The sequence below is a fragment of the Centropristis striata genome, chromosome 22 (assembly GCF_030273125.1).
Source record: "Centropristis striata isolate RG_2023a ecotype Rhode Island chromosome 22, C.striata_1.0, whole genome shotgun sequence".
Taxonomy (NCBI): Eukaryota; Metazoa; Chordata; class Actinopteri; order Perciformes; family Serranidae; genus Centropristis; species Centropristis striata.
The window spans coordinates 14,760,158-14,772,736 of record NC_081538.1 but is presented as its reverse complement, the minus strand read 5'-3'; positions in this window follow the sequence as shown (position 1 = coordinate 14,772,736).

Below are 12,579 nucleotides of genomic sequence, written 5' to 3'. Positions count from 1 at the left end.
GCAGCTGTTCAGCAGGCTGCAAGCTCAGCTTTGGGCCCAGGGAGGTCACATTAGCCCAGGTCCAGGTGAAGTGGCACGGTGGATTGCAGCTCGCTGAGCACTGGAAATCATATTGCATTCTGGCAGACATAATGTCGACGCCACTGATCTCCACTGAAGATGGCCCATCTGGGATTCAAGTAGAACAGACAGACAGGAGGACTCTTTAAAATGTATGTATTTTTCTATTTGATATTCTTTTCCCAATAAAAAGTTACATGTGTAATCAAATAGAAGTTTAAATGAATGTGATTGATAAATTCAGACCACGATTCAGATGAAATGCAGACATATTGACCCTAGCACCTCTGGAAACGTTTCATAATTACTTTTAGATATTTTATTTATTGCAATTTAAGGATAATTTAATTTAATTGTGGAATATTTTGTTATTTTGTGATTAATTGCCACCATGTAGGCTGGCAGCTGAAAATATTTTTTAAAGTCTTATTGCAGTAAGACGTGTGAAAAGTTAAACCCATGTATGAATTACAGGTGAGGAAATACTTGATATTAGCAGCAATGGCTTCAAACAACCATTCTGCTGAGGTAGACACATTTTTGGAAAACACGTAAATAGCAACATGTAAATAATAATATGACCATTAGTTATTATAGCTAATAAATCTTGCATGAGCCGTGTTTCTACTAGGGGGAAAAGTGGCCACCAGGAAAGTCTGGCCACACCCTCTCAAATGTCCACTCACTCAGCATGTCTCCATTACAAAAAGGCCCCCAGAGGGATTTAGAGACTCTGGAGGTGACGTCTGGTTTTCGACTGTTGCGTAATCACTTAGTGACAGTTTCGACCGTGACGTCACATACGCGACAGATTAAATACGGGAGACTCAACTGTGGCCGTCGTCATAACTGTGCACAACGTCAACAGCTGAATATAAACAAAGCAGGCTAATTAAGCACATCGTCTCTGTTGATCATAAACATAGTGATCATGAATTAAGGCACATCGCTATCTGTGTACAGAGTGTCCAGTGCTTGTTGTAAACAAACAGAGATCGTTAAGTGAACACTTCCTGCAGCAGCAGCACATTAATCAAATCAAATCAAATCAAAATCACTTTATTTATCCCAGAGGGGAAATTCAGTTAGTTTGGTAGAATCTCTACATACACACTGTACTTCTACAGAGCTAACTGTTAGCCTATTAGCTCAGGGGTTAACATCCCCTCCGGCTCTGCAGCTGGGAAAGACTGCTGCAGGAGGACTGTGCCGCTTCGACTCGTTCTTACTCTTCTTAACAAGCCACCGGCCCCCGCAGCTCATTAAGAAGAGTAAAAACGAGTCTCCAAAAGTCTCTAATAACACCAGAAAAAGTCGCTGGATTTGTCTCCAGTCGCTTTCTTGAAAAATAGTTGCTAAGGGGGTTTGAAAAGTTGCTAAATATAGCAACAAAGTTGCTAAGTTGGGAACACTGCTTGGTGTGTTGTTGTCGTTTAAAGTACTACGTCACATCCTGCTTAGCGTTCTATCCAATCAGCAACCAGGCGTTTTTCAGGGGAGAAAAAAGACTCTGCTCTTCTACAGGGACGAAAAAAGTCCAGACAAAAGTCCGCTCCGGACAGCTCATATTCAAATTAGGGGGTTTTGGCGAGTGAGACCCGCCTCACCCAAAAAATATTTCTTGCTCTTTCCTGGTTCCGATTTTTTTTATATCCACTTAACCTCTCCAGTGTTTCATATTTCTTTTTTACTTTCATTCCGCAGTCCACTCCTCAAACATGTATGACACCACTTCCTCACTGCAGATACTCACAGATGACTTGAATCTTGTAGCCAACAGACTGGATAGCGGGCCCACCCTGGGCCACCACACACTGGTATGAACCTTCATCCTCCTGCAGGAGAGGACTGAAGGTCATCGTCAATTTGTCAGGGGAAAAATGAATTCTTTCAGATGTTGGCATTAGGTTTTTGTTTTTCAGCCATGTGATGGAGGCTGGGTTCTGAGAGCCCACACACTGCAGAGAGAAAGACTTGTCTGCCACTGGCGGGGCCTGGGAGGTGGGACGCACTGAGATGGGGTCTGAAGAAGATTCAAAACACCAAGCATGAACATTAAAGGCATCATTTAAAACTTAAAAAATAAATGCTGTGACTTTATAATGACTTTAAAATATCTGAACCCATCAGGGTCAAAGTTATTTCCCAGTCAAATGGTTGTTTACATGAAAAACTTAATACCAGTCTAACAGGTTATCAACACTTTGTACTGTATACCTCATTTTGGAAATTTTTTTTATGTTATTTAACAACCAAGCTTTTGTCTATGTGCCAAATATAAAATACTGTTCACTCTTTCAAGATGTGATATATTCTCTTATAAGTTATTGTTTGTATGAAAGGCTACTTATTATTCTTCAAATGTATTTTGTAGGGCCGGGACTCGATTAAAAAAAAAAAAATCTAATTAATTAGAGGCTTTGTAATTAATTAATCGAAATTAATCACATTTTAATCGCATATAAATATTTGACCTGAGAACAGTGAGAAGTAATTTTTTTCACATGGATTTTTAGTATACCATTGACTGAACACAAAAGCTTAAGCAACAAAAATATTGTTTATTTTTGTTCAAGTCCAACAGACCAGTGCAATTTTTGCCATTAAGTGTAGCAATAGCATATTTAGAAATATAGTACATTTCAGAAATTCAGGTAGCCTATAGGTAGGTAGACCTTCTGTAAACTAGAATACTTTGGTTTTTTAAGTAAAACACAATCCACGCTAGCTACCACACTAGCCGCTAGCTGCTATATGTTTTGCATTGAGGTGATACTTGAGGCTCGATGTGCTGCGGTGATATGTGAGTTCCTTGTTGCATAGCAACACAACCATGCTCATATGGACACTTCCATCCGTTGGTTTTTTGTAACAAAATGTCCCATCATCCACGGGGCCAACCAAAGCGCGCTCATCAGCTTCTTCATTCATGTTCACTGTGGTTTGTTGTTGTCTGAACTCATGAATGCTAGTTGGTGCTCCAGTATAATCGGTCCGCCTGAAACTCATCCAGTGAGAAACGTTCCGTGGTGCAAAAATAAGTGCGATTAAAATGCGTCAATTTTTTAAATTAATTAATTAAATTAATTAATCTTAATTAACGCGTTAAAGTCCCGGCCCTAGTATTTTGTTCATAGCCTTTAAACAACTGAGTTTTACATTTTGTATTCAGCTGTGATGCATTTCAAACATTTCAAACCACTGCACTTGCATAATAATATCCAGTTATACACACTTTTAACCTCACTACCATGTTGAGGTTTCAGAAGCAATTTCTGCAGCACAAGAATTTTGCTCTATTCTGCTTGGACACACAACACAGGTCCAAAAACGATCTGAACGTCATTAATAACAGAAATATTACATGAAGATGAACATTCATGTAATTTTTCTCTTATTAATGACGTTGAGATTGTTTTTGGACCTGTGTTTATGAAATAAAATATAATACAAAAAATTAAAATAAATTAAATTAAAATGAAAACTAATATTAAAATAAAATAAAACAACATGAAACAACAGATAAAAGGAAATAATGAAATAAAAAATACAATTAGATAATATGAAAGTAAAATAAAACAAAATGAAAAAAATAAATAAATATATGCTTATGTCTTAAATATGAGCTTGAAATAATAATAATAATAAAAAACAACAAGAACAAAAATCCCAAAACCGTCATCCCATCACCTCATACCATTCTTTGTATTAAAAACATAAATATGGGCAAGATCTCATAGACTTACCAATGACAGTGAGTTCCAAAGTGGTGGTGATGGTGGCGTGAGATAGAGTGTTTGTTGCCTCACAGGTCAGAGGCTCAATCTTAGAGTAGTCACTGAAAGTGATCTCCAGCCGACTGGCAGACTTCTTCTTGTCCCCCTGATGTAAGATGGGTATCTGGATAGTCTCACCTTGGAAAGTCTTGCCCATGTATCTCCATGTGAAGCTGCAGGCCTGGGCCGGGTTGCACAAGGCCCAGCATGTGAACATGTAATTTTTTCCCATCGTCACTGTACTGTAACCATCAATGTGGATGTCAGATACAACTAAGAAAAGAGTTTAAGAACAAGAAATACAAGCATCATCACAGGTGACTATACAATGAATTTGAAAAAATAGAATTTAGTCCATTTCTGAATCCTTTTCATCCTGCCTGTATACACCACTTAAAAAATGTTTAAATGCCTTGTTGGTATATTTTTTTCATCACAACCTAACCTATATGACCTAAAAATAATAGATTTTTTTATTCTGACTTACTGGATCAACATTTGAACCAAAAAGAAACAAAGAAAAACCAACATAAATGTGATCTTGTGATTGTGTGTGATCCTGTCATCCAACTCTGGTTTTTATTCTAGTGGGACTCTAGTGGGATTTTATTTGTATCTTGTGTGTTTAGCGTAACAATTTTGGTCATTTTGTCTCTTTTTTTGGTCATTTTGTGTCTTCTTCTGCATTTTATTTTTTTGTTAATTTTGTGTTCTCATTTTGTGTATTTTTTGGTCATTTTGTGTCTTTTGTTGTGTCTTTTTTTTAGTAATTTTGTCTTTTTTTGGTCATTTTGTGTCTTTTTTAATCGTTTTGTCTCTTTTTGTGTCCTTTTGGTCATTTTGTGTCTTTTGTTGTGTCTTTTTTAGTCATTTTGTCTTTTTTTTGGTCATTTTGTGTCTTTTTTAATCATTTTTTCTCTTTTTGTGTCTTTTTGGTCATTTTGATTCTTTTTTTAGTAATTTTGTGTCTTTTTTAGTCCTTTAGTCCAACATAAAATGTGATTTTGAATCTTTTTTTACTTTCAAAACACTATCATGCTCAATAAAGAATTTTAAATGTTGTAAATGTGAACAAAGGTGTCAAATATAACATATAAGAGGGTTACATCCAGTTCTATCATTTTATACTAAATATATTTGACCTTGTCTCCAGTTTTACTTGGTATATAAATATATACAAGGTTAAAATAATACTGTAATACAAAGTAAAGATAAACTTAAACAAATGAAATAAATATAAAAAGCAAATGAAAATAAATCAATAAGAGAAAAAGTGGACATCAAGACAGTACAAATAGGCTATTTGCCTTTTTTACATTTTTAATTTTGTGGGAGGGCTGTAAGTTTCTCAAAATAAGATAATAGAGGGGCCCATACTTTATCCTTTTATTTTTGTCTTATTATTGTGCAAAATAAAAAACTTCTTTGGCAGACTTACCTGCCACTGGCAGCTCCACCGTTGCAGAGATGTAGAGATGTGAGACAGTGTCCTCAGCCTGACAGATCAGACTTTCAGAGAGGACCGTATCGCGAGCTGGACTGACAGGAATGCTGCTGCCTTGTGTCTTTTTGATGGCCTGCCCTTCCCAGATAACAGTCCATGTGTAGCTGCAGGAGGGGTAACAGCTGGCTGAGCAGGTGAAGATGGATACAGATCCTACAGTCAGAAAGTCCGGGCCGGTGATCTGTACGTTTGATGGCCCAGCTGGAAAGTTTGGAAACAGATTTGGTTGAAGGAAATTACTGTGGCCCTGATACGGTGGCCTTGAAGTGCAAATCACAACGACAAATCAAAAAACAAAACGACAACAACGTTGTGTTTTCTGATTTGTCGTTGTGTTTTTTGATTTGTCGTTGTGTTTTTTGATTTGCTGTTGTGTTTTCTGATTTGCCGTTGTGTTTTCTGATTTGTCGTTGTGTTTTTTGATTTGTCGTTGTGTTGTCTGATTTGCCGTTGTGTTTTTTGATTTGTCGTTTTGTTTTCTGATGTTGTTGTGTTTTTTGATTTGCCGTTGTGTTATTTGATTTGTTGTTTTGTTTTCTGATTTGTCATTGTGTTTTTTGATTTGCCGTTGTGTTTTTTGATTTTTCGTTGTGTTTTTTGATTTGTCATGTTTTTTGATTTGTCGTTGTGTTTTCTGATTTGCCGTTGTGATTTGCACTTCAGGGCCACCGTAGGAAATGCCTCTGAGGGAAATCATCTATTTGAATTGACTTTGGTCATTCATACCCGTCACTAGCAGCGCCTTATGGACAACGGCTGACTTCCCTGATGCAGGCTGGACCACTGTGCAGGTCAGTGTCTGCGTTGGCAATATGTGCATTAGCTGCAGGCTTAGCTCTGGCCCCTGAGAGCTCACATTACCCCTGGTCCAGCTGTACCTGCAGCCCGGGAAGCAGTTGGCTTTGCACTGGAAACCATATGGGATTCCCACTGTCACCACATCAACACCATCAATCTCCAAATTGGCCGGCCCGACTACAGGAGGAGGTAGAGCAGACAAGATTTCACACATTTTATAACTAAAGAATATTGAAGAAAATTGAAGCCTATGATTGAAAACTATAACATACAGCACAATATGAGAATCAGATAAGAGTAAAGAAAGTTTGCTTTAAATACGTACATAGTATTAGTAAAGTGTCAGGGTTGTCATCTTTAAAAAGACTCAGAGTCACTCAGTGAGACACGTACCAGCCAAGGTTATAATAGTTTTGGATTTTTTATTAGTTTTAGTTTTAATTTCGTTGTGATTTTTTGTTTTCAAATTCAGTTAGTTTAAATCCGTTTTTAGAGTGATTTTGCTAGTTTTAATTAGTTTTTATTTTTTTGAAAATGCTTATTTTTAGTTTAGTTTTTATTAGTTTTAGTGTTAGTTTTAGTTTTTTTGTAATGGGGTATTTGTTGAGTTTCAAAAAAGTCACAATAAATGTTGCCTTTATTTCCTTTCATCCCAATAAATGTATTAAGTCTATTTATTAAGGTTATTTTAGTTAAAAAACTAACTATATGACGAAAACTAGAATTGAAAAAACATTTTCGTTAACTGAAATAAAAATAAAAACGAGAGTTTTAAAAAAATCGATAACTAACTGAAACAGTATTTTGTGGTTACAAAACTAACTAAAATTATAATGATGTCCTTCGTTTTCGTCTTTGACAACTTTTTTTCATACGTAAACCTTTTTGGTTGATATGAAATCTATTTCATCTATCTGGTTTTATGACTTAATAAACTTATTGGGGCTGAGATGGATCAGACAAAGGAAATAAAGGAAACATTTATTGTGACCTTATTGAATCTCACACCCAACAAATATTACAAAAAAACTAAAACTAAGCATTTTCCAAAAAAATATACTCATTAAAACTAGCAAACAAGCTCTAAAAACTCATTAAAACTAACTGAATTTGAAAACAAAAATTGACAACGAAATTAAAACTAAAACTAATGAAAAAAACTAAAACTATTATAATATTTTTAGTTTTTTTCATTAGTTTTAGTTTTAATTTCGTTGACCTGAACTACAAATAGACACAAAACAACAACAAAACAGGTTAAATAACTTAAAAGGTCTATGTGTTGCTACTGTGTAGTAAAAGAGGTGGTGGGGTCTTTGCATCTCTGTGCCCAGGGGCCCATTGTCTCATAATTTGCCCCTGGTAAGTGTAATAGGTAAGAATCATAATTAAAGGGCTCTTACATGAGGTTTCCCCCAGGGCTCCACTCTCCTCAGTTTCACTGGCAGAAAAACCTGAATATGAGAGAATGATACTTTAACATCATACATTTACTACACTGTAAAAAATCTCTGTAGATTTTTTAAATTCAGTTTCAGTAACAATGAAACACCATGAATGTATTTATCAACCAAAACAAACCCAAGCTTTGCCACTTTAATCTAGTAAATTTGCAACTTTTTTCTCAAAATATTATTTTATTTATTACTCATTTATTACTCATTTTAGATATCCGCTGAAGTTACCAAATATAGTTCTTCGCCTGATAAAGGGTTAAAGTGGCAAATCTACAAGAAAAAAAGTTGCAGATTCAAGAGATTTAAAGTGGCAAATCTACACGAAAAAAGTTGCAGATTTACAAGAAAAAAGGGGGAATAGAGGCAACTTTTTTCTTGCAGATTCACCACTTTAAATCTCATAAACTTTTTTTCTCAAAATATTACCCCCCTCCCCCAGGTCCGTATGTTTTTTTTAATTTATTTTTTTACACATTCTGGCTGAATGTAATATCCTCCAATATTCTCTAGGGTTGAAATTTGCAAGTATTTCAATGAGTCCTATTAAGGGTTAAGTAGCTTTAATATAAAAGTGTTTGAGGTAGAATCTACTTATTTTGACCACATTGAATATAATCTCAAACAATAAATCATTTTCAAAATTTTAACCCTTTATATGCCAGTTTATAAATTCAAAGTTTCCCATAATTTCATTTTACTTAATATATTTGAATGTTCGAATTCAAATGTATTAAATATAAATGCGTCCTTGATTTTGCATTTATATTTAATACATTTTATCAAATATATTAAGTAAAATGAAATGACTACAGAATCATATATTACAGTGAATGTCTTTTTTTCAGTGTTCAAAATGCTTATTTCTAAATTGAACAATCTTAATTCGAGAAATCTTGTCAAGTGAAATTATCAGTGCATGCAGCAAGATCATTTCCCTCAGATTTAGTGTTTTAATTGTTATTAGACAACACTTTTTTGCAGTGTTCTTACCGGCCAGACAGGTGAGAAGCAGCAGCAGCAGACGGGCTGAGTGATTATCCATGGTGCTGCAGACAGACTGAATAACTGCCAACAGTCTTATAACCATCCACACTCTTATAACATTTGGGGGGAAAGGCCTTGCCCACAGTTATCACCCACTAATACAAAACACAGACAACCAATGACCAATGTTCCTGGCAAAGGAGTGTAGCTGTTAGTTATCAGCTTGCTTTATTCTCTGCAGAGGGTGTGCATGCAGCAGCTGACATACATTAGTGTTTTGTCTTCTGTGTGTTGTGGTTTCTTTGGTTCTTGCACACTTGATTCAGGTCAGATAAAGTGTCTTTGTCTCTGTTTCGTATCTGTCTGCCGCAGCAAATGTAAAGATTCTAAAACAAGTTAATCACAGCTTCATGACAGAATAAAACTTCAGCTGCCTGCCAGATCTGATAAGTGTCGGTGTTTTCCTTTGTGTTAAGCACTCCACTTTAATTAATGCCTCTGTATGTTGTCGCTGTAGCAAGTCAAAGCTTTGCTGCCTGGAATACAGATATTATCTTCCCTTTTCTTTTGAACTATTAAGAAATATGTTCAGTTGCCATTGTCTTCCCTTTTCTTTTGAACTATTAAGAAATATGTTCAGTTGCCACTGCAAAGGGTAGTGTTTTCACCTATAATTGCATAGGTTTTTTTTTTTAGCCATTTTTGTCATATATTAACCCTCTGGGCTCTGAGCCTATTTGCCCTTAATAAACCACATAATATTTACTATACCCATGTTTGGTATTTGGTATTTTCTTAGCACAACTTCAACATGACCTGGCACTTATTTTTTCACTTTAACCCACTTTATTAACTCTATGGAGTCTGGGGCTATTTTGTCCATTTTTTAATCCTTTTCATGTCGTTTTTTTTTTTACTTGTTTGTGTATTTTTTGGGTCATTTGTGTCTTTCTGTGTCTTTTTTTGTGTCTTTTTGGGGCATTTTGTGTCTTTCTTTGGTCATTTTGTGTCTTATATGTTTTTTTGGGTCATTCTGTCTTCTCGTTTTGTGTCTTTTTTGGGTCATTTGTGTCTTTCTGTGTCTTTTTTTGTGTCTTTTTTGGGCATTTTGTGTCTTTTTTTGGTCATTTTGTGTCTTATATGTTTTTTTGGGTCATTCTGTCTTCTCATTTTGTGTCTTTTTTGGGTCATTTTGTGTCTTTTTTGTCATTTTGTGTCTTATATGTTTTTGGGTCATTCTGTCTTCTCGTTTGGTGTCTTTTTTGGTCATTTTGTGTCTTTTTTTTAGTCATTTTGTGTCTTTTTGTGTCTTTTTTGGTCATTTTGTGTCTTATGTGTTTTTTGCGTCATTCTGTCTTCTCATTTTGTGTCTTTTTTTGGTAATTTGGTGTCTTTTTTGGTAATTTGGTGTCTTTTTTTTAAGTCATATTGTGTCTTTTTGTGTCTTTTTTGGTCATTTGTTTTTTTTGTCATTTTGTGTCTTATGTGTTTTTTTGGGTCATTCTGTCTTCTCATTTTGTGTCTTTTGGTCATTTTGTGTCTTTTTTTTGTCATTTTGTGTCTTTTTGTGTCTTTTTTGGTCATTTTGTGTCTTATGTGTTTTTTTGTGTCTTTTTTGGTCATTTTGTGTCTTTTTTGTCATTTTGTATCTTATGTGTTTTTGCGTCATTCTGTCTTCTCCTTTTGTGTCTTTTTTGGGTCATTTTGTGTCTTTTTGGTCATTTGGTGTCTTTTTTTTAGTCATATTGTGTCTTTTTTGTCATTTTGTGTCTTATGTGTTTTTTTGGGTCATTCTGTCTTCTCATTTTGTGTCTTTTTTGGTCATTTTGTGTCTTTTTTTTAGTCATTATTATTATTATTATTGTTATTATTATTTAGTTGGTTACACATTACAAGTACTTGGGAATTTTAATTGATGACCGCCTAACTTTTAAAACCCACATTGAGAGCCTCATCAAAAAGCTGAAAATTAAGCTGGGCTTTTTCTTCAGGAACAAGTCATGTTTCTCCTTTGCTGCAAGGAAAAAACTAGTTTCTGCTACCTTTCTCCCTGTGGTTGACTATGGTGATCTGTTGTATATGCATGCCCCTGTATATTGTCTTCAATCCCTTGATACTGTGTACCATGGTGCTTTGAGGTTTGTTACAGGCTGCAAAGCTCTCACACATCACTGTTCCTTATATGCCCGGGTTGAGTGGCCGTCCTTAGCCGCTCGCAGGTTAACTCACTGGCATTGTTTCATTTATAAGGCCATTCTATACTCATCTCTCTACTCACCCATCAATGCATCCACGGAAATGCCCCACCCTACCTCAAAGAACTCCTCACACCACAAACCTCCTCACGTAACCTCCGCTCCGCAAACAAACACACCCTACAGCCCCCCAGGACTAAGCTCCATACAATGGGCGATCGGGCCTTCTGCTCAGCTGCTCCCCACCTGTGGAACTCCCTCCCAGACCACCTGAGGGCTCCGCAAACAACAGACTCTTTTAAAAAAGGCCTAAAAACCTTTCTTTTTAGAAAAGCCTTTTATTAAATGTAACATTGTGCTTTGGCCTTTTAACCTGTTTTTAATCTTGTTGTACTCTGTAGCACCTTGAGATTGCTTTTAACAATGAAAAGTGCTTTACAAATAAAATCTATTATTATTATTATTATTCTAGGTTTACTCCCCACATACCTGTGTGACTACATTAACAGGACCCACAGCACCTACAGTCTTCGTTCCAATGATACATACCGGTTGACTGTTCCCAAAGTCCGCACTGTACTCGGTAAACAGGCTTTTATGTATCGGGCTCCCTCATCCTGGAATCTGCTCCAGAGCAGTCTCAATCTGCAGGACCTTATTACGCTCACATCCTTTAAAAAACTCTTGAGAGATCTGGAAGCAGACTCGTATCGCCTTTGCACTTGTTTTTTATGATGTCATGATCTTGTGCTGTCCATGCCTATCTTACTGTGTTGTCTGCATCATGACAAGAACAGACAATAAAACATGGACGTACAGTAAAATACAAGCAAGCCACTGTCTGTCTTATTGTTGTAACTTTTAACCCTGCTGCTGTCTTGGCCAGGCTTCCCCTGAAAAAGAGGTCTTTGTGTCTCAGTGGGACCGACCTGGTTAAATAAAGGTTAAATAAAATAAATAAAAAATTATGTGTCTTTTTTAGTCATTTTGTGTCTTTTTTGTCATTTTGTGTCTTATGTGTTTTTTTGGGTCATTCTGTCTTCTCATTTTGTCATTTTTTTTGGTCATTTTGTGTCTTTGTTTGTCATTTTGTGTCTTTTTTGGTCATTTTGTGTCTTTGTTTGTCATTTTGTGTCTTTTTTTGTCATTCTGTGCGTTTTTTGGTCATTTTGTGTCTTTTTTTAGTCCTTTAGTCCAACATAAAATGTGATTTTGAATCTTTTTTTTAACTTTCAAAACACTATCATGCTCAATAAAGAATTTTAAATGTTACAAATGTGAACAAAGGTTTCAAATATAACATATAAGAGGGTTACATCCAGTTCTATCATTTTATACTAAATATATTTGAGCTTGTCTCCAGTTTTACTTGGTATATCATCATCAAACTGAAACTGGCCTCATGGAGTTTACAGCCAGAACTTTAGAGGTAAATTAACAGTAGGACTCCACGCTGCTTTGTTTTCTAGTCTGGATGTGATGAAGAAGTCATGATTTGGAGCTTTTGAAGACTCCAGAGGGTTAACATATTGAGCCCAAAAATACACAAAAATCATGAAATCTGAAATAAAATTATACTATTCATGACAATAAAAACCACAAATATGCTCAATGAACTGTTTCAGACCTGAAACATGTAAAACATAGGTTGCAAATATGAACATATAAAGGTAAAATTCAAACATAATAAAACTATACACCAAAAAATACCATAAAAACATGTTTATTTATAGTAACAGTGTTAGATGATTAGAGACATTTTTTCCAATTTGACTAAATGCCACTCCTCCTACTTCTACACTTGA